The 21,560-nt window shown below is 43.5% G+C and overlaps 1 long non-coding RNA gene across 2 annotated transcripts in view; it reads left to right on the forward strand.

Annotated features, from left to right (window-relative positions):
• LOC148645382 (uncharacterized) overlaps window positions 1-21,560 on the forward strand; it is a 106,721-nt gene that overhangs the window by 24,992 nt on the left and 60,169 nt on the right. For both annotated transcript variants that reach the window (XR_015928594.1, XR_015928593.1), the window contains exons 4-9: window positions 2,158-2,292; window positions 5,574-6,998; window positions 7,292-7,359; window positions 8,474-8,575; window positions 9,508-15,841; window positions 16,374-16,508. This is a non-coding gene — a long non-coding RNA (uncharacterized LOC148645382). The remainder of the gene's footprint in view (window positions 1-2,157; window positions 2,293-5,573; window positions 6,999-7,291; window positions 7,360-8,473; window positions 8,576-9,507; window positions 15,842-16,373; window positions 16,509-21,560) is intronic.

Raw genomic sequence — 21,560 nt, forward strand, 5'->3', positions numbered from 1 at the left:
CGGAACCATAGCATCCTGGGCCGCGGCTCCACACCGATCTCAGCGACGGACCGGCTGTCGCGCTAATCACGCATCAGATCCGGATCCGTCGTGGTTAAGTGACGTCATAAGAGTGACGCACGGCGTGTCCAATCACCGCCGTTGGGTGGGAAAAGGCGGGACTTCCTTTTAGTTTGGGTGAGTGACACCGCTCCTAGCCAATCACCGCGGACTTCCGTATTCTTACACGGAAATACCGCCCTCACCTTGAGTGACTCGGCTCATAACCAATCAGCGCCGAGTTTCGGCAGGAGGCGGGATGGATACGGCTCTCGTCCAATCAGAATTTCTATTTCGGGACTGTACTGAATTACGGCGGGCGGTGACACTTCCGAGAAATGGCCACTGGGTGGCGACAGAGATACACGAGTCTATGGCGGTGAGTCTCAAAGCGCTGTCGACGACTTGCTGTGCAGATGTTGAAATTTTTTTTTCAGAAGTGTAAATATTTTATACTATCTATGTACCCCTGATGACATTATTGATTTGCTCTATATACTCTTGTTTTGTATCGTATCTATTTTTATTGCTACAAGAGTTCAAAAAGAACTGCACTTTCGACAGAGATACACGAGTCTATGGCGGCGAATCTTGAAGCGCCTCCTTACAGATCCTCGTTGTGCAGAGATTGAAAATCAAAACAGATGGTAACGGTGACTTTTGTGACAGCAACTCTGAAAGCTAATGTAAAGAAGGAAACTAATATTGACATTACTTTTAAAGAAGTAACATCATGCAACATTTAAATCCATTGAAAGTAATATGAAAATGTCGTTTGTATTTAAAAAAATATGATACTTCCACGATATAATAACTAACGAAATGCTGTGGGAGGAGACCCATGTTTAAACACTTTAAAACGGATGTAAATGCGTTTGTACAGACAATTTGAAACATGTACGGACCTTATCTGCTTTTGTTTACTATTAAACAAGATTACTTGTTTAATCTTTTTGCATAACATGTACATGTATTATCGTATCTACCCCTGACTATACTCTATGTTATATGTATTCTTGTTTTTATGGCATGTATTGTTGTTCTAATTAAAAAGAAAAAAGACGCGAATCGATGACGTCAAAAGGAACTCGCCCACAGGGCTTGTGGGAGATGTAGTCTCTCTAGTGCTCTATAGCGCACTACAGAACACGTGCGCTGCCCACGCGTTCCGCAGATTTGATTGAGCATCAGAATTAATTATACAATTTCAGAGTATTGTGTCCCCCTGATTGTGTTATGTGTACTCTAGTGTGTATTTTTCTTTTTGTTTTCTGTTCTGTGTATTTCACAAGCCTGTGTCTGCAGCGCTCATCCTGCCTGCATGTTTGCAAACTTTTCTCCTGTGTTTATTTTACTTTGTTAAATAAAACGTGGTTGCCGGGGAAACGGGGCTGCAGAAGTTGTTGCGATCTGACCTCCAGCAGATAAACAGACGGCTTTTTTAATCTAATCAGCGAGCAAAGCAGAACCGTTAGTCTAGAAAGCGCCAGCTGGAGTATTTTGTGGACATTATGCGGAAGAAAAGGAAGAAACGGTGACTCGCAGGCTGTGGGACAGGGCTATCAGGGACACATCAGCGCTGGACACCAGACTCAAACCGCTGGGCTCACTGGACCATGAGCGAGTCCTGCTGGGTGTGTTACTGCAGGAGTGAGGAGTCTCCGGTCTCCGGTCTCCGGTCGAGACCTGCATGTCTCCTGCATGTGGAGGTGAGAGACGGCGGCGCAGTGGGTTCCAGCACTGAGACCCTGGATTTAATTCCTGGGGTGCTGTGTGTGTGGAGTTTGCATGCTCTGCCCCTGCTCTCGTGGGTCTGGTTTCCTGAGGTGCTGTGTGTGTGGAGTTTGCATGCTCTGCTTATGTTCTCGTGGGTCCGGATTTCTGGGGTGCTGACTATAGCAATGACCTCCTTCCTCTACAGATTTTTTTTTTTATTCCGGTGGGATCATCTGCAGACTTGATTCATTTCACAGAGTCAGCAGTAGATACACAGTTGTTAGCATAGGAGGAGTACAGAAGAGGTGACAGCAGTGCTGGGGACCCCGGTATCTCTTCCACTGAGGACCCTCTGGCACAACCAAAGGTGTGAAATTGCCTCCATTGTTTGTAAACTTACAGGTTTCTCTGGACTGCAGTCCCCTTGCGCTTCGCTTTGGATATGCTGTGCTGTTCTCTACAACAGAAGACCCTTTGTTTGGAAGGAATGGGAAGCTAAAAGCAGAGTCACAGTCTCTGATACATCTAATCAAAACAGTAAGTTCTTTAAAACAACTCAAAACTGTTGTCAAAAATTGTCATCAAATAAAAATGAATTTGCAAGTCAAGGTGCACCACTAAACCCCCCCAGGAAAACAAAATCCCCACCTGATCGCACTTGATCGTATCCGTCAACCTGAGTGACAAATTCATTGTGGATTACTACATGCGTGTGATCACCAACTGCTCTGGGATCAAAGACTATTTCGTTTGTTTTTTTAACATTGAGAATTAGGCTATTGTTGTCATGCCATTGCACAAACCTTTGGATTTCTGACATGTATACAGATAAGCTGCTACCTCTATGCATTAACTGGCGATGCTGTTCAGGACAGCTGTATTGTCTGAGAATGTGAAAATGAAGATGCTTTGACTACTGCTTGTACAATCATTTGTATAAAGTGTGAACAGCGCTGGAGAGCTCACACGGCCCTGAGGGGCACCTGTGCTCATAGATCGTGACGTGGAAAGAATTTTGTTGAGCCTGACATACTGTGTACGATTTGTTAAAAATGAATGGTACCATCGCATAATGTTATGGTTAACAGAGTTAGTGTGTGTTGCGTGTATTGTCTGTTTAGGATTCTGTGGCATTCCAGTTGGGAGGATGTTTTTACAGAACTCTGTGCGTGGAGTATCTACAGGCTGTTTGTCCCATTTAGTGTCATCTTGCTCAGTGAAGGGATCCCACACTTCCCTGCTGCATAGGGCAAAGGGTTTGATTGCACTTTTAATATTCAGAGCCCATTGTATTGGGGGATTGATGTTGTAGAGCCTCCTTTTACTGGCATGGAAAGCCCCGTGTGCCTGCTCCTTCAGTGACTTCACTGTCAGGAAAACCCCCAGATGAACTGATTGTCAGTCAGAGGTATGTGTAGCTGGTTGTGTTTCAAAGTGTTGTTCTTCAGTTGAGTCAAGTGTTGTCGACTGTGTCTTGGCCACAGGCCTTTCGTGGTCTGAGGGCCTGGAGTTTGTCTAGTGGCTCCTGCTCAGTGACTGGGGAGTCTAAGGGGTTGGGTGGTCTCTTATAGCCAATTGGAATATTTTCCGGTTTTCATATATGTTGTTCTGGTCTAATGCTTCTGTGTCTGGGATCTGTCGGTAGACATTTTCACAGTATGTTTTCCAGACTGATCCATTCTGGAGGCTGGTTTTCATTCATTTCAATGATTCCATTGTTCCTAGAAATAGTTTTGATTTATGGACTCCTATAGATTACATTATATAGGATATATAGAATTTATGCATTGAAAGTATCCTCCAATGTCTGAGAGTTGTCTGTTTGTGTTTGTGCTTTTCTTCTTGAGCGTGTGCTTGTCCAACCAGCTCACAGATCAGAGTAGTGTGGTTGTGTTTTTGTGTTAGTTCTGGTAGTTCTTTTCGGGTGGGCAGCATCCACATTTTTTCAAAACAACCCAATTTACAAATGATAAATTCCAATATACTGTAACAGCGAGGATATTGTCATCTTGCAACAGAGATCTTAACAATTAATTACATCCACAAATATTCGTATAATTGTTTAGTCCCCTAATAACGCTCCTAGATTCTTTCAAGACTAACATGTTTGAGCTGTACTTTACTTTGTAAAAATACTCTTCACCTAATAGTGTCAGAATTGAGGAGAGACTTACAGCGATCTTTAAAACTTTTAAACATGTAGCCCTTAAACTATATCGAAATACAAAAGGGTCTCTTTCTGTTCATCATAAGTGTCTATAATTTAATTTTCAGCACAGAGTGTATTTGACAAAAAAATGCCATCAAACAAAAAGTGATTTGCAGCTCACAGTGCAGTTCTTGCAAGCTCACAGGTGTATTTAAAACGGATGCGCATGTAGACTGTCAGCTATATTGAATTAACAGGAACTCTGGAGTATCGGCATGTCATGCGGTTGAGTTGATCTGGGAGAAGGACCTGGCTGAACATCTGGGGCCTGAACAGTGGAATAGGGTCTGGAAAGACGTACACAGTGTATTTCCGTACATCATGAACTTTGTTTAATATTCTGCACAGAGTGTCTCTGATGTGCGGGAAACGGTCCAATGCAGCCGTCTGTATCGGACTCGTGCTGGCGTTGTAAAGTGGGAAGCTGTCTGTTTTCATGTAGGATTTGGAAAGGCTTCCGGTTAGTGCCATATCGGTTTATGGTATTAAAAACTCTTTCACGTTTAAATGCAGTGGTCGCCTCTTAGGCTCCCAAGAGCTCCTGATCTCTTAACTAGTTTCCAGGAAAAGAAAATCAAGAAAAGATCATAATTACTTGGATTTGTGCAAAAAGTGGAAAAATATAAGAAGAAGGAATATGAGATAAATAAAACTTTGTCAGGCTGATGAACTGCTTTTCTTAGGTCGTTACAGTGTGAAATATCTTCTGGCACAGCCTGACTTTATTACTTTCTCATTTGTAATTCACATATAGAATCCTAAACTGTTGATTTCCTCCCTTCCTCTGTTGGCCTGTGCTGTTGACGCAGGGACTGGTCTCATACTAATGCTACATTAGTTTCTCTCCCATTGCAGAGTCCCTCTCTCACTGTCTAGTCTTCATCTTGACTGACTGCACCTCCCCTGCCCTCTCTCTGCACCGCTCTGACTCTCCTTTATCACCCCAGCTCTGCCTTTTACGCACAGTATTAAGGTTTGCTTTTCAGTGTTAAAGTAGAACATCTGTCTGGCTCATGTCCTCCACGTCTCCAGGTCAGCTCTGCACAGTTTCTCCGGTTTCCAACAGCAGCTTCTCTCAATGACACAATGTGCCTGAATGATCCAGCACCTCAGTGTGTTTTCTGCTCCCTTTGGCTGCCTGCTTGTGTCCCATCTGAAATGGAACAGTGATGCCCCTTTCAAGATGGACAGCCAGGTCTTTGTAGCCTCAGTCCTGCAAAACTACAGTAAGTAGAACAACACAGGGGCAGAGCTGGTCTCTGAGGAATACCCTTCAAGTGATTTCACAGTGGCACAAGCTGACAATCTTGCTTGAACAGAAAAAAATTAATCTGTCTTTCTGGGTGGTGCAGACCTATTTCTTAGTGCTGGCCCACTGAAATGGTAATCCCAGCCAGCGCTGGAGAGACATGAGATAGGGATCCTTGTGAAGTGTGGTATTAGAATAAGAAACCTAATTCACATTTACAACAGAAATTCCTGATGCGCAATAAGAAAAACGTTTATTCCACTATCAACTCAAATGTGTCCGGAAAACCCTCCCTGAATCTCGCCAGCTCCACTGTTCCCGTATTCAATGTCATGATTCCTTCTCTCCCTGTCGGCTAAGGGAAACCCGGAGTGGATCAGCCTTCCACTGGACCCGGACTGCCGGCTAAGGGAAACCCGGAGTGGATCAGCCTTCCACTGGATCCGGACTGTGAGCAGCTTTTGTCCATACGGCGCTGAGATTTCAGCAGGAGGCGAGAGACATGCGGCTCTTGTCTAGTCACACGGCTTCAGTCCCGAGACTTTTCCGAATTCCGACAGGCGGTGACACTTCCGAGAAATGTCCACTGGGCGGCGACAGAGATACACGAGTCTTAAAGTGCTATCGGAAAGACTTGTTATGCGGAGATTGATCATCAATATAGATGATAACTGTGACTATAACTGTGGTTTATAAACATTCAGGACTTTTTTTACAAACTTATATAAAGAAAGAGACTAATTTACTTTTAAAGGAATACATTTGTTACATTTTAATCCCCTTGAAAGGAAGATGAAAATATCGTTTGTATTTTTAAAAATTATTATACTTGCGCAACATAATTATTAACGGAATGGTGTCCAGGAGACCATGTTTGAACAGTTTAAAACAGATGTAAAGACGTACTGTGTCTAGTTGTAAGAACGTTGAAGCATGGACGGACCCTATCTGCATTTACCTTGTTTAATCTTTTTTTCATGTATCCCTGACAATACGATTGCTGCGTTATGTTTTCTTGTAGTTTTTGATCTCACAAAAAATACAAAAGACGCGAGTCGATGACGTCAAAATGTTGTCGCCAACAGGGCTTTTGGGTAATGTAGTCTCTAGTTCACTGGGCTGCCCTGCCCCCGTGTTTCGCTGATTTGATTGAACGTTAGAATTAATTATATTAATACAATTTCAGCGTATTTATCGTCTCTTGTATTTCTATCTCTCTCTTCTGTGTTCCCTTGTGTGTATGTTTTCTTTTATTCACGTGTCTGCAGCGCTGGTTTATCGACTCGGCACATAAAGCAAACCCACTGTCCTCGTGTTTCTTTTAGCTCCCGTCTTGTTTGCAAACTTTTCTCCTGTGTTTATTTTACTTTGTCAATAAAACGTGGTTGCCGTGTCAACGGAGCTGTAAAAGTTGTTGAAACAGACGGCTTTTTTATCTAATCGGCGAGTCTCCGGTCGCGTCATGATCTGCATGTGGAGGTGAAAAGGTGAGAGACGCGGCGCAGCGGGTGGCAGCGCTGGGACCCTGGGCCTGTTTCTCTCTGGGAGCAACAGGAGGTGTGTGCGTGACTGCTCAGCTGCAGCAGGAGTCCAAGCGTGCACAGATTTCTTGTTGGGGTTTGTTGTTTGAAGTTTCTGTTTGTACGGAGGAAGCAGTTGTGCCATCGCGTGGTCCGAGTTATAGCACGGGACGAGAGCTCCCGAAGAGCGCCTGCCTCCTGCCCGATTCGACGGCTAAAATCATCACAGAACGAGAGGAGCCAACAGGAATGCAAGTCTCTTCCGGTGAGGAGCCTCCGACACAGCCCCCAGTACTGGGTGTGCAGAAAGAATCCTATTCTACAGTTTTGGTGTGAAATGGCCTCCAGTTCTTGTAACATGATGGGTTTCTCTGGACTGCAGTCCCAGTGCACTCCGCTTTGGAGATGCGGTGGTGTTTTCTACAATGGAAAACTCTTTGTTTGTACAGAATGGAAATGGCAGTCTGCATGTTTTAATAATCTAATGTGATCGTGTACTACAGCTTAAACACTGAGCCAGGTGACGTTTGATTCTAAAAGATTTCTCTATCATTTCAGCGGCACCTTGTCTGCGGCAGCCCGGCAGCTCCTGCTCCCCTCCAGCCGAGACTCTTCCCTCTCCAGAGGTGGGTTAGTGCTCTCAGCTCATCTTCTCTCACACAGCTGCGGGGCAGAAACGCTACTTCCACTGGGCAGAGAGCAGACGGGCAGTGGGAAGGGCAGCCCTGTGTTTGGGGATCAGGGCTGTCCCTGCTGAGGGATGCTTTCAGAGCCAAAGCAACTGGCGGGGTTATGAACTTTGTGATCCAAATAAGACATAGAAAGACAGAGAATGAGAAAGAAATAGTGTTGCATGCATCTAATCAAAATAGACTCTTTCAGACAAAACAAATATTGAACAAAAACTTAGTTGCAACTCACACTGCACTACACTTTCTTCTAGGCTGACATGACCGATAGTTTGTGCTGTCTTCCTTTCAGTCTGCAGGGTGTGCATCTTTTTCCTCAGCTTCCTGCAGAAGGAATCAGATTCTCCTGCCCTGGTTTCACTCCTTTATATCTCACAAGCTTCTGCAGCCCCTGGAGGCTGACATTTTTGCTGTTTCTGAAAAATTGCTGACTGGCTCATCAGCACAATTGCTGATTCAAAATCCTTTACTCACATGTTGCCTTAGCCTCTGTATCACAGAGATGTGTGCTTTTCTGGGTTGGATAGATCGATAGTGTGCTTTTGCTCAGTTGCTCTGCTCAATGCGTGGTCTTTTAACTCCGGCTGGGTACGAGCACCTCACTCTCCACACGGCTTTCCAAGGCTCTGTCATCGTGTGTGAGGATATTGTGTAGCTCGTGAAACAGTTCCCCCATTTGAGCCCTGGATTTACTGGGTACTTGAATACCTGAATCTTGCCGTCAGTCCTGATCACCTTGTTTTTGTTCTGCAAGGACAAGGCACCTCCCCAGCACTGAACACAAACTGATACTGGCGGGTTGATTGTGTTGTGGGAAAATGGGCTGTGGTGTGAGCTTGTGTCTGTGGGGGTGAGGTGTCCCCTGCAGCGCGAACAAACATGCAGACTCCACACAGACAGGACCCCTGGAATCAACCCCAGGGCCCCGGTGCTATGAGGCAGCGATGCTAAGCACTGTGCCGCGGTGTTGCCCCCTTTGAAAATGTCTGACTTCTGTTTAATTTGAGGTCACAAGCTTATAAATGGTCTCACAACGTTTGTCTCATCTCAGGTTTCTCTGACCAGTCCCAAGGACCTGTAGTCACTGACAGCTTCTGCAGTCTGACGGTTCATTTCAGTAGGCTGGAGGGATGGCGCAATTATCCTCAAATCAGTGAGTATTGTTTTGCTCTTGTAACATGAAACATCAAAGAGAAGTCAACAGACCATTCCGAGAAACTGTTCAGAATGGCCCGTGGTGATTTTCTGGGTCCTTTAGTAAGCTGACCGGGACTGTGTCATCGACACACTTTGTGAGAAGTCAGTCTATGTGTTTGCTCTTGTAATCATTCGTGAACAAAGTGTGTAAGAGAGGGAGAAGATTCAGCCCTGGGGTGATCCAGTTTTCTATTTAACAACCTCAAACTGCAGGAGAGAAATGCTTCATTTCTAAGATGGAAATATTATCAGAAGGTATAATTAGCCATTTGTGTATATCATGTCCAAAAATATGTTTTCTATATGAAAATAATTTAGTAGAGACATTTGCTTAATAAGGCAGTAGAATAAATGTTGTGATGCTGGTGTGATGGTGCTCTCCAAAAAACTGATACAAATGGACAGAGAGACAAAGTGAGAAAGAAAATGTATACATAACAGACATATATGCTGAATACAATACAGTGCTACAAAGCACAGTACCCTAGAGTGAAGATGGAAATCATTCATTCTAGTGCAGAAGAAGTGAATCTGCTCGCAATGGTTTTCCTGTACAAATGGAAAACGTTGTGAATTCTACATAATTCACAGGAAACAAAATAAACAACTCATTCACTCACCTGCTGTCCGTGGGCGTCTCTGCTCAAATTTGATTTTTTTTCAAGAGCACCGTGACCCAGAGCTCAGTAATCGTTTCGCTACTGAAGATCATTCAGTTTTTAATGCTTTTCATTTTAACTTCCTACTTGTTAGTATTTCCTCTTAGATGAGAATATTCTCTTCGGCGTGTCTTTATAGCTCTTCTCTTATTGCTCCTCTTGTCGGTAACCCGGTGTGAAAGCTCTCTCTGTCGGAATCAGTGTCTTACCTCTCCGTCTTGTGTTTCAGGTCTCCTCTGGCTGCCGACCCCGCCGTCGGGACAGAACACATCCCGCACTGACCACACTGCTGGGTTTACTGTACGTGACAATAAAGAGCTTGAGCAACACATCTAATGTGATCTCTGTACGCTTCCCGAGGAGCAGAGATGATAAGGTCTGTGTCCGTTCCCGAGTCTTTGCGAGAGGCCTGTTTAGTCCCTCACTGAAATGATTTTAGATGCCTGTGAGTCGTGCCCACTGACAAATGAAATAGTGCAGCATAATGAGACTTCAAGCAAAGATCTCATTAGCCCCTTCTGTGAATCGGTGTCTCGCAAGAGATCTTCCATCTCTTAGAAAGTTTCACAGCTTCGACCTCTAGGTTAGAAATGACACCAATTGCACGTGGGTCCAGCAACGTTCTATATAGTGCACATCCCCATCGGGATGAAAAACAAAAATCCCCAGTGGGAGTCCAGTCTTTCCCTGCTACGCAAATTGCTTTTCGTTAGGTGAGGTTATTGGAGAATGTTGTACAGTTTCTTAATGCAATAGGGCGAGTAAGACTGAAGTGCCCCCCGTGTTGGCCGATCAGTGGAACGAAACTGAAAAAAGCTCCTTGAAACTGTGATTCATACACTTAGACACTGGCACAGCTTGGTGCTCACCTGCTGTCCGTGGGTGTCTCTGCTGAAATTTGATTTTTTTTTTCAGGAGCACTGTGACCCAGAGCTCAATAATCACTTAGCTACTGAAGATCATTCAGTTTTTAATGCTTTTCATTTTAACATCCTACTTGTTAGAATTTCCTCTTAGATGAGAATACTCTGGTACTTTTCCAACATGGGTCTTAGTTGAGTGAGCTTTATTAGAATAATTGAACAATACTTTCACCTACACATTGTTACACTCAGAGATTTTTCAAGGGTTAAATATGGGAGCTACGTTTCTTACATGTATCCTTTTGTAAGTTGATTCACAAAGCTTTCACCGCCTCCACTCCAGTGAATCACTTTGTTTAGCAAGTGATCAGGTGGAACAGTTTAATTTCTTCCTGCAAATAATGCCTTTTCCTTTTTCATCCCATTCAAGTCTCCGTCCTAGTTAAAGTCATTGTGATGTAGAACGGCAGTGGTCCAGTTGAAAGGTTCAAGGTTTCACTGTGTTTTAGAGTGCAGATAAAGAAGATAATAGGAGAGGAAACTGGAAAAGCCGTGACTCTGTCATTCCATTCAATTCAATTTATTTTCATATAGCGCCTTTCACAACAAGGTTGCCCCAAGGTGCTTAACAGTGCAAGTAAATATACATTTTGTGAATACAGAACTGAAGGCAATGGAGGAAAGGAACCAAAGGCTCCTCAGTAAGGAGAATAAAATCCTCTAGGGGTCCATGGTCAACTGGCTGCCCAACCCCTTTGGGCATGCTAACATTATATCATTAAAAAAAAGAAATAAATGAATGCAGGTATTAATCAATCCATCCATCCATCACGTCGTCTGTATGTCAGTACCCCATGCAGGTCTCTGCAGACCAGCAGAATCCTCCTAAACGATAGCTGTATCCACGATGCCCCTCTTGGATCCATGGCTCTGATGCAGCATTCAACTCACATGGTGCCCAGCCCATGACGGACAGGCCTCTGAAACCATGCTGTGTACGGTATTTCTCCTCTGCAGCATCCCTGCGAGGCAGGACAGGTGCCTGACCTCTGAGAGCCTTGTAAGTAAGTAGAAGGAGTTTGAAGTCCGCCCCGTACATGATAGGAAGCCAATGAAGAGAGATAAGTATGGGGGTTATGTGGTCATACCTTTTGCTCCAAGTAACAATTCTAGCTGCTGCATTCTGTAAGTATTCAAACTCTTTGCTGTGACAAATCTAACATACTTTAGGCAGACAAAATGACCTTAAAAAGCCACATGATTTTTGAGTAGTCTGTCTGTGTGTAGTAACAGTGGTTCACATTATTTCAGAACGTATACTCCCGTCTCTGTAACTTTCCTCAGTCAGCTAGTGAACGTTCTGTATTTACACCACGAATGCACTACTTTGTCTCGCGCGCGGTCACACTGGCCGTCCACAGGCACGGGCAGGAGCAGGGAACTCGAGGCCGCTCTGTAGTGCCCCTGTGGCTCTCCAGCAGAGGGGAGCACTTTGCTCAACAGCCCTGAGCCGAAGGACCCAGTAATAAAGCTGAAAATCTGGCAAGTCCCCCAGTCTCCCTGGGGCGCTGGAGAATATTTCATCTGATGCTGAGGTTCCTGTAACTCAACACAAAATTGAACACGGCGAGTTATGAGTTTGTGAAGAAGTGACAGCGGTACAATGTCAAACAGGAAGTTAATCTGCAGGAAAGAATGAACTGAATCTCGTGATATTCAAGCACGCAGTGCGACATCCACTGTCTATTCAAATCTACTCTGCAAGTCTTACAATACTTTTTCATATACCGTCTCCTGGTTATTGTTTTGTGAGTGCTTGAACTGTTTCTCAGTAGAAATAAGACCGATAACTCACTGCTTCAGGATGCACACTATCGTCGATGAAACCTGTGGTGTAAGCAAGCGAAGAGAGATGGATCCTTCTAAAACACAGAGGCCATCGGGAGGGCAGAAACACTCTGCAACAGGTAGGAGCTGTGGAGCCGTGATTCCCCCGAGCCAGAGCCCTCGTCCTCCCTCCAGCGACTGGAGCAGCTACCTGCCGTCGTGGGACCTCCTGCAGATTGGGAACGGGTAAGGCAATTCGACACGAGCCCACTCCTCTTCCCACTGCCTACGCTCCTATAACAAATAGTTTCAGGGTGTTCAAGTACAGGATAAAGAGATTACAGGTGTTCCCAATTGGCTGAGGATACAACTGTCTCTCTGAGAAAGCACACAGAGGTGGACAAAGCAATTAAATGCATTTACAAGTCATTTCCTCTGTATCTGGTCTTTCTTTACATATCAGAAAAGTGAACTGGTGGCTGTTGGAAAGTGTCTGCTCCATACGTAATATACATGTAAAAGATGTGATTAAATATCTTAGTATTAAGATTTTCAAAAATCCAAAAAGAGATGTGATTTGATGTTCTTTAGCACTGTAAAATAAAAAAAAATATATTCATGGTTGTTATTTGTCAAACACAGGCAGAAGGAGGCCTAAATGCTACAGGGTTTAGAGCATCTAATACTGATACCGACAGAGTATTATTTACAAAATTAAGCAAAGTAGGTGGTGTATGTTTCCCCTAATTTAATCATTCAGGAACTAGCGGCTAGAGAAAAAATAAACCCGTGCTTTGAAAACTGGGTTTAAAATAGTATAAGCGGGGTCAACAAATTAACTGGTGTGGATGATGAAATGTAGAATCAAGAAGATTTTATGAATAGATATAATGTTTGTGATAAGTCTGATAACAATCCGTCGTAACCAGAGCTACTCCTAGAGAGGTATTGATGCTTTTAAGAAACTAACAGTAGCCCCTCAGAAACTATGGAAGAATTTACAACCTTTATTAGACTACAAGGAAAACAATTTAGTTCTACTTGTACTAATAAATACTTAAGATCCCTCTTGCAATCTCACAATATCTTGTCAAACTATTTTGGAGCACCTCTTTGGGGAAACTGAGTGGAATAAAACATGACTATTGTCAAACACATTTTGTATGAATAATAAGGTTAAGGCGTCATTACAAAATTGTACATTGAATCGACCCGGTAAAGATACATAGTGTGCAGAGATTTAAAAGTAATATAGATGATAATTGTCTTTTTCAAAGCAGCCCAGAAACCTTACGTTTGTTTTTGTTTTGTCCTGTTATTAAAACACTGAATTGATCGGCACAATTGTGTAAAGAAGGTTTCTTATTCTGACATTTATTGGTGAGAAATAGATGTTATTTTACTGCTCAATACTGCTGAACCGAATATAACATATAATTTACCACTGACTTAATCATTATACTTGCTCGTTATTATGTGTAAATAGCCTAAAGATAAGAAATAATCGAAATGGAATCATTAGACCGTATGTCGTAGTAGCAGAGTGTACTTCTCGCCTAATTGATGTGGTCGAGCAACACCACAGTCGCCTTACAATACGTCCGTTCTGTTGCTCGGACTTTCAGATTCGGCAGTGGAATGGATTCCAGGGCAAACCCGTTCTCGTTTGATTATCCGTGTGAAATCTCGCCCAATATAACAGCAGTAAAATAACATCTATTTCGCACCAATAAATGTCAGAATGCACTGAAATGATCGTTACTATTTCTTCATTACGATCTCGTTATCGAAGCCTTTTCTTTTCTTGGTAGAAGTAAGGCGCTTCCAAATGGAAAGAAGTCACATCTGAAACACATGAGGGCACGTCTCCAAACTATTTCTAAATGTCCCAACATGAAAGCTGTGCTTACCTAGTCTGTATTTGCCTGTATAATGTACCCCGGTGATCTGTAATGTACTCTTGTGTGCATTGAATAGCATTTTTACTATTGCAATATAAATGTTAAAGAAGAGAAAACACAATAAGGTCGAATTAATCAACAATGCGAGGCGACGTCTGGAGTTCAATAACTCTCTGCCCTGCAATACGGTTTTCCAGGAGTCCGCAGTGCTTGACGAGCAGAGAGCGGAACCATAGCATCCTGGGCCGCGGCTCCACACCGATCTCAGCGACGGACCGGCTGTCGCGCTAATCACGCATCAGATCCGGATCCGTCGTGGTTAAGTGACGTCATAAGAGTGACGCACGGCGTGTCCAATCACCGCCGTTGGGTGGGAAAAGGCGGGACTTCCTTTTAGTTTGGGTGAGTGACACCGCTCCTAGCCAATCATCGCGGACTTCCGTGTTCATACACGGAAATACCGCCCTCACCTTGAGTGACTCGGCTCATAACCAATCAGCGCCGAGTTTCGGCAGGAGGCGGGAAAGATACGGCTCTCGTCCAATCAGAATTTCTATTTCGGGACTGTACTGAATTACGGCGGGCGGTGACACTTCCGAGAAATGGCCACTGGGTGGCGACAGAGATACACGAGTCTATGGCGGTGAGTCTCAAAGCGCTGTCGAAGACTTGTTGTGCAGATGTTGAATTTTTTTTTTCAGAAGTGTAAATATTTTATACTATCTATGTACCCCTGATGACATTATTGATTTGCTCTATATACTCTTGTTTTGTATCGTATCTATTTTTATTGCTACAAGAGTTCAAAAAGAACTGCACTTTCGACAGAGATGCACGAGTCTATGGCGGCGAACTTGAAGCGCCTCCTTACAGATCCTCGTTGTGCAGAGATTGAAAATCAAAACAGATGGTAACTGTGACTTTTGTGACAGCAACTCTGAAAGCTAATGTAAAGAAGGAAACTAATATTGACATTACTTTTAAAGAAGTAACATCATGCAACATTTAAATCCATTGAAAGTAATATGAAAATGTCGTTTGTATTTAAAAAAATATGATACTTCCACGATATAATAACTAACGAAATGCTGTGGGAGGAGACCCATGTTTAAACACTTTAAAACGGATGTAAATGCGTTTGTACAGACAATTTGAAACATGTACGGACCTTATCTGCTTTTGTTTACTATTAAACAAGATTACTTGTTTAATCTTTTTGCATAACATGTACATGTATTATCGTATCTACCCCTGACTATACTCTATGTTATATGTATTCTTGTTTTTATGGCATGTATTGTTGTTCTAATTAAAAAGAAAAAAGACGCGAATCGATGACGTCAAAAGGAACTCGCCCACAGGGCTTGTGGGAGATGTAGTCTCTCTAGTGCTCTATAGCGCACTACAGAACACGTGCGCTGCCCACGCGTTCCGCAGATTTGATTGAGCATCAGAATTAATTATACAATTTCAGAGTATTGTGTCCCCCTGATTGTGTTATGTGTACTCTAGTGTGTATTTTTCTTTCTGTTTTCTGTTCTGTGTATTTCACAAGCCTGTGTCTGCAGCGCTCATCCTGCCTGCATGTTTGCAAACTTTTCTCCTGTGTTTATTTTACTTTGTTAAATAAAACGTGGTTGCCGGGGAAACGGGGCTGCAGAAGTTGTTGCGATCTGACCTCCAGCAGATAAACAGATGGCTTTTTTAATCTAATCAGCGAGCAAAGCAGAACCGTTAGTCTAGAAAGCGCTAGCTGGAGTATTTTGTGGACATTATGCGGAAGAAAAGGAAGAAACGGTGACTCGCAGGCTGTGGGACAGGACTATCAGGGACACATCAGCGCTGGACACCAGACTCAAACCGCTGGGCTCACTGGACCATGAGCGAGTCCTGCTGGGTGTGTTACTGCAGGAGTGAGGAGTCTCCGGTCTCCGGTCTCCGGTCGAGACCTGCATGTCTCCTGCATGTGGAGGTGAGAGACGGCGGCGCAGTGGGTTCCAGCACTGAGACCCTGGATTTACTTCCTGGGGTGCTGTCTGTGTGGAGTTTGCATGCTCTGCCCCTGTTCTCATGGGTCTGGTTTCCTGGGGGTGCTGTCTGCGTGGAGTTTGCATGCTCTGCCCCTGTTCTCGTGGGTCTAGTTTCCTGGGGTGCTGTGTGTGTGGAGTTTGCATGCTCTGCTTATGTTCTCGTGGGTCCGGTTTCCTTGGGTGCTGTGAGTGTGTGGAGTTTGCATGCTCTGCTTATGTTCTCGTGGGTCCGGATTTCTGGGGTGCTGACTATAGCAATGACCTCCTTCCTCTACAGATTTTTTTTTTTATTCCGGTGGGATCATCTGCAGACTTGATTCATTTCACAGAGTCAGCAGTAGATACACAGTTGTTAGCATAGGAGGAGTACAGAAGAGGTGACAGCAGTGCTGGGGACCCCGGTATCTCTTCCAATGAGGACCCTCTGGCACAACCAAAGGTGTGAAATTGCCTCCATTGTTTGTAAACTTACAGGTTTCTCTGGACTGCAGTCCCCTTGCGCTTCGCTTTGGATATGCTGTGCTGTTCTCTACAACAGAAGACCCTTTGTTTGGAAGGAATGGGAAGCTAAAAGCAGAGTCACAATCTCTGATACATCTAATCAAAACAGTAAGTTCTTTAAAACAACTCAAAACTGTTGTCAAAAATTGTCATCAAATAAAAATGAATTTGCAAGTCAAGGTGCACCACTAAACCCCCCCAGGAAAACAGAATCCCCACCTGATCGCACTTGATCGTATCCGTCAACCTGAGTGACAAATTCATTGTGGATTACTACATGCGTGTGATCACCAACCGCTCTGGGATCAAAGACTATTTCGTTTGTTTTTTTAACATTGAGAATTAGGCTATTGTTGTCATGTCATTGCACAAACCTTTGGATTTCTGACATGTATACAGATAAGCTCCTACCTCTATGCATTAACTGGCGATGCTGTTCAGGACAGCTGTATTGTCTGAGAATGTGAAAATGAAGATGCTTTGACTACTGCTTGTACAATCATTTGTATAAAGTGTGAACAGCGCTGGAGAGCTCACACGGCCCTGAGGGGCACCTGTGCTCATAGATCGTGACGTGGAAAGAATTTTGTTGAGCCTGACATACTGTGTACGATTTGTTAAAAATGAATGGTACCATCGCATAATGTTATGGTTAACAGAGTTAGTGTGTGTTGCGTGTATTGTCTGTTTAGGATTCTGTGGCATTCCAGTTGGGAGGATGTTTTTACAGAACTCTGTGCGTGGAGTATCTACAGGCTGTTTGTCCCATTTAGTGTCATCTTGCTCAGTGAAGGGATCCCACACTTCCCTGCTGCATAGGGCAAAGGGTTTGATTGCACTTTTAATATTCAGAGCCAATTGTATTGGGGGATTGATGTTGTAGAGCCTCCTTTTACTGGCATGGAAAGCCCCGTGTGCCTGCTCCTTCAGTGACTTCACTGTCAGGAAAACCCCCAGATGAACTGATTGTCAGTCAGAGGTATGTGTAGCTGGTTGTGTTTCAAAGTGTTGTTCTTCAGTTGAGTCAAGTGTTGTCGACTGTGTCTTGGCCACAGGCCTTTCGTGGTCTGAGGGCCTGGAGTTTGTCTAGTGGCTCCTGCTCAGTGACTGGGGAGTCTAAGGGGTTGGGTGGTCTCTTATAGCCAATTGGAATATTTTCCGGTTTTCATATATGTTGTTCTGGTCTAATGCTTCTGTGTCTGGGATCTGTCGGTAGACATTTTCACAGTATGTTTTCCAGACTGATCCATTCTGGAGGCTGGTTTTCATTCATTTCAATGATTCCATTGTTCCTAGAAATAGTTTTGATTTATGGACTCCTATAGATTACATTATATAGGATATATAGAATTTATGCATTGAAAGTATCCTCCAATGTCTGAGAGTTGTCTGTTTGTGTTTGTGCTTTTCTTCTTGAGCGTGTGCTTGTCCAACCAGCTCACAGATCAGAGTAGTGTGGTTGTGTTTTTGTGTTAGTTCTGGTAGTTCTTTTCGGGTGGGCAGCATCCACATTTTTTCAAAACAACCCAATTTACAAATGATAAATTCCAATATACTGTAACAGCGAGGATATTGTCATCTTGCAACAGAGATCTTAACAATTAATTACATCCACAAATATTCGTATAATTGTTTAGTCCCCTAATAACGCTCCTAGATTCTTTCAAGACTAACATGTATGAGTTGTACTTTACTTTGTAAAAATACTCTTCACCTAATAGTGTCAGAATTGAGGAGAGACTTACAGCGATCTTTAAAACTTTTAAACATGTAGCCCTTAAACTATATCGAAATACAAAAGGGTCTCTTTCTGTTCATCATAAGTGTCTATAATTTAATTTTCAGCACAGAGTGTATTTGACAAAAAAATGCCATCAAACAAAAAGTGATTTGCAGCTCACAGTGCAGTTCTTGCAAGCTCACAGGTGTATTTAAAACGGATGCGCATGTAGACTGTCAGCTGTATTGAATTAACAGGAACTCTGGAGTATCGGCATGTCATGCGGTTGAGTTGATCTGGGAGAAGGACCTGGCTGAACATCTGGGGCCTGAACAGTGGAATAGGGTCTGGAAAGACGTACACAGTGTATTTCCGTACATCATGAACTTTGTTTAATATTCTGCACAGAGTGTCTCTGATGTGCGGGAAACGGTCCAATGCAGCCGTCTGTATCGGACTCGTGCTGGCGTTGTAAAGTGGGAAGCTGTCTGTTTTCATGTAGGATTTGGAAAGGCTTCCGGTTAGTGCCATATCGGTTTATGGTATTAAAAACTCTTTCACGTTTAAATGCAGTGGTCGCCTCTTAGGCTCCCAAGAGCTCCTGATCTCTTAACTAGTTTCCAGGAAAAGAAAATCAAGAAAAGATCATAATTACTTGGATTTGTGCAAAAAGTGGAAAAATATAAGAAGAAGGAATATGAGATAAATAAAACTTTGTCAGGCTGATGAACTGCTTTTCTTAGGTCGTTACAGTGTGAAATATCTTCTGGCACAGCCTGACTTTATTACTTTCTCATTTGTAATTCACATATAGAATCCTAAACTGTTGATTTCCTCCCTTCCTCTGTTGGCCTGTGCTGTTGACGCAGGGACTGGTCTCATACTAATGCTACATTAGTTTCTCTCCCATTGCAGAGTCCCTCTCTCACTGTCTAGTCTTCATCTTGACTGACTGCACCTCCCCTGCCCTCTCTCTGCACCGCTCTGACTCTCCTTTATCACCCCAGCTCTGCCTTTTACGCACAGTATTAAGGTTTGCTTTTCAGTGTTAAAGTAGAACATCTGTCTGGCTCATGTCCTCCACGTCTCCAGGTCAGCTCTGCACAGTTTCTCCGGTTTCCAACAGCAGCTTCTCTCAATGACACAATGTGCCTGAATGATCCAGCACCTCAGTGTGTTTTCTGCTCCCTTTGGCTGCCTGCTTGTGTCCCATCTGAAATGGAACAGTGATGCCCCTTTCAAGATGGACAGCCAGGTCTTTGTAGCCTCAGTCCTGCAAAACTACAGTAAGTAGAACAACACAGGGGCAGAGCTGGTCTCTGAGGAATACCCTTCAAGTGATTTCACAGTGGCACAAGCTGACAATCTTGCTTGAACAGAAAAAAATTAATCTGTCTTTCTGGGTGGTGCAGACCTGTTTCTTAGTGCTGGCCCACTGAAATGGTAATCCCAGCCAGCGCTGGAGAGACATGAGATAGGGATCCTTGTGAAGTGTGGAATTAGAATCTTCTTCTTCTTCTTTTTCACAGCCTTAGTCCCAGACTGTCCTGGGGTCAGCTGCTTTGGTTGCTCTTCTCCATTTGTCTCTGTCGAGCACATCTTCCTCACTCACTTCACATACCTCCATATCTTTTCTCACACAATCTATCCATCTCTTTCTAGGCCTGCCTCTTCCTCTGTTACCTTCCACCTCAAATTCCATTACCCTCTTTGTTACTTCCTCAACGTCCCTCCTCATGATATGTCCATACCACCGTAACCTCGCTTCTCGCATCTTCTCAACCACATCCACCACCCTACATCGTCTACGGATTTCTTCATTTCTGATCTTATCCTTCATTGAAATCTGCAGAATCCATCTCAACATCCTCATTTCAGTTCTTCTCATCAAGTTCTCTTCCCTCTTTCCAACTGCCAAGCATTCAGCTCCATATAGTAATACAGGTCTAATCACAGTCTTGTACATTTTGCACTTTAACTTTCTGGGAATTTTCCTGTCACAGATTATTCCAGTTATTTCTCTCCACTTGTTCCATCCAGCTTTCACTCTTTGTTTTACTGCCTCCAGTGTTTCTCCTCCCTTTACCAGTTTTGATCCAAGGTATTTAAAGTCATCAACTTGTTTCAGTTTTCCTCCATTTGTCTCCTCAACATTGGTCATAGTATCTCCTCTTCTCTCCATTACCATTATTTCAGATTTTTCTGCATTCATTTTCAGTCCACCCTTTTCCAGACTCCTCTGCCATTTGAACACTTTCTCCTGTAGTTCTACTTCTGAGTCTGCCATCAGTGCCACATCATCAGCAAAGATGAGTTCCCAAGGCACTTCTGTTCTTACCTCCTCTGTCAGTGTGTCAATAATGTTTATGAAAAGGAAAGGACTTAGTGCTGATCCTTGGTGTACTCCAACTGTGATTTCAAACTCTTTTGTCTCTCCCTGTTGTGTTATCATCTTTGTAGTTGTATCTCTATAGGTTGCTTGAACTAACTTCACCATGCTTTCTGGTACTCCTTTCTTCCTCAAGCACCAATACACCACCTCTCTGGGCACACGGTCATATGCCTTCTCCAAGTCCAGAAAGGCCACATACAGCTTTTTCCCTTTCTCTAGTGTCTTCTCCTGTAACTGTCTCATCACAAAAATGGCATCTGTTGTGCTTTTCCCCGCTGAGAATCCAAATTGTGAGTTGTGGATCCTGATTATCTTCCTGAGTCTCTTGTCCAGAATTTTTTCCAGGATTTTCAATCCATGTTCCAGAAGTTTTATTCCTCTATAGTTTTTACACTCCATTGGGTCTCCTTTCTCCTTGTAGATGGTAACCATACTGCTTTTTGTCCATTCTTCTGGAATTCTCTCTTCCTTTGCAATATTGTTTAGCAATCTCGTCAGCCACTGAATCCCCTCTTCATCGAGGTTCTTAAAGTGTTCTGCTGCTATTCCTGATGGTCCAGTTGCTTTGCCCACTTTCATCTCTTTGATAGCTTCTGTCACTTCCTTTACTGAAATTTCTTGGATTGGTCCACACACTACGTCTGCCTCCACTAGGTTCTCCCTCTCATTTTCTACATTTAACAGATTTTTGAAGTACTCCAGCCATCTTTGCTTGATCTGTTCTTGTTTAATCAAGACTCTGCCTTCTCCATCCTTGAGTACCGCCACCCGGATAATATCTTTTTTCTGTCTCGCTCTATGTTTAGCAATCTTGTAGATTTGGTCCTCTCCTTCCTTTGTTTCAAGTTTCTCATACCATTCTTTCCAGGCTCTTTCCTTTGCTCTTGCTACACTTCTTTTTGCTACCTTCTTTAGTCTCTTATATTCTTGTAATTCTCCAGTGCCATCTTTCAGTGCCTTGTATGCTTTTTTCTTTTCCTTCAGTGTTTCCTGAACTTCCATATCCCACCACCACTCTTCATTTTCCCTCGGTCTGCCTCCTCTTGTC

The sequence above is a fragment of the Lepisosteus platostomus genome, chromosome 19 (assembly GCF_059453375.1).
Source record: "Lepisosteus platostomus isolate fLepPlt1 chromosome 19, fLepPlt1.hap1, whole genome shotgun sequence".
In the NCBI taxonomy this organism is placed as follows: domain Eukaryota; kingdom Metazoa; phylum Chordata; class Actinopteri; order Semionotiformes; family Lepisosteidae; genus Lepisosteus; species Lepisosteus platostomus.